The 1,231-nt window shown below is 44.4% G+C and overlaps 1 protein-coding gene across 1 annotated transcript in view; it reads left to right on the top strand.

Annotated features, from left to right (window-relative positions):
* The window catches only part of Snap29 (synaptosomal-associated protein, 29kDa), a 27,402-nt gene that overhangs the window by 22,202 nt on the left and 3,969 nt on the right, over positions 1-1,231 (top strand). The gene's annotated exons all lie outside the window — the stretch shown is intronic.

Raw genomic sequence — 1,231 nt, 5'->3', positions numbered from 1 at the left:
TGGCTGTTTGTTGTGTGTATTTTGTTTTGTTTCGCAATGCTGAGAACTGAATCCAGGGGCTTTGCACTGAGCTGTTTCCCCAACCTTTATTTTTTTACTTTAAGATTCACTAAATCACTCCTGAATCAGGCTCCCAGACAGCTGGGATTACAGGTGTGTGCTACTATGCCCATCTTTCTTTGGCCACATTTTGTAGCTCAATTAAGAGTATTAATAGAGTAATTAACAGAATTACAGAGTCAATAAATGTAATATTTTTGAGTATTAAAAAGAATGTTTATACAAAACCTGGATTATAGAGGATAGACATAAGGAAGGGCAAATAAAAGAACTGTATTTCCACCACCCATAGCTCACCACTGCTATCTTCCGTGCTAATGTTAACACATTAGATTCTGAGAAGCTCCCTGATGCCTGAGATGACTACACAGGTTTTACATATAATTCAAGGTCATGGGTTTTGATAACCCTAAGAAGTGTAGAAGCCAAGAATGGTGGTGTATGCCTGTAATCTCAGGACTCAGGAAGCGAGACAGGAGGATTGCAAGTTCAGGACCACCCTGGGCTACATAGTAAGTTTAAGGCCAGTCTTGACTTATCTAGCAAGACCCTTTAAAAAAAAAAAACCTAAACCAAGAAGCACAGAGCCAAAGACTGATTTTGCACAGGGTTGTGGTCCCAGTGGCTATTGTAACTAAGGGGGCTTACAATGCACCACGCCTTCTTTCTCACCTCTGGCTGTTCCCCAGCCCGCTGTTCTCAATACAAGAACAGAGAGCAGACCTAGGTGCATCCCCCAACCTGAGTGCACACTCATGTCACAAAGGCACTAGAGCACCCCCTCCCCGTGACAAAACTAGGAAGGAGACTTGCCCGTTCCCCTCTGGCAAGGACTCATCTCAGCAGTGGGTAAGCCCTGCCAGGGGACACTGGAGTCCCTCAGTGTGTCCCCACCTCGCTCCCACCCTCTCTTCGCATCATTTTGGGATTATAGGCAGGCACCACCACACCAGCATTCTTTCTTTTTTCCTTTTTTTTTTGCATTTTTTTTTCTGATACCAGGAACCAAACTCACGACTTTGCGCTTGCCGGGCAGGCGCTGTGCCACTGAGCTAAATTCCCAGCCCCCTACACCAGCATTCTTTACATCATCTTCTACCAAGTAAACCTTTCACACTCCTAAGGCTAGCTAAATCCTTGCAGAAATTATCCCTTCTAAAAATCAATGTTG

Source organism: Chinchilla lanigera, unplaced genomic scaffold, assembly GCF_000276665.1.
Source record: "Chinchilla lanigera isolate Chin_1 unplaced genomic scaffold, ChiLan1.0 scaffold00041, whole genome shotgun sequence".
NCBI lineage: Eukaryota > Metazoa > Chordata > Mammalia > Rodentia > Chinchillidae > Chinchilla > Chinchilla lanigera.
The sequence above is the reverse complement of the archived record's forward strand: the minus strand, read 5'-3'. Positions and strand labels throughout refer to the sequence as shown.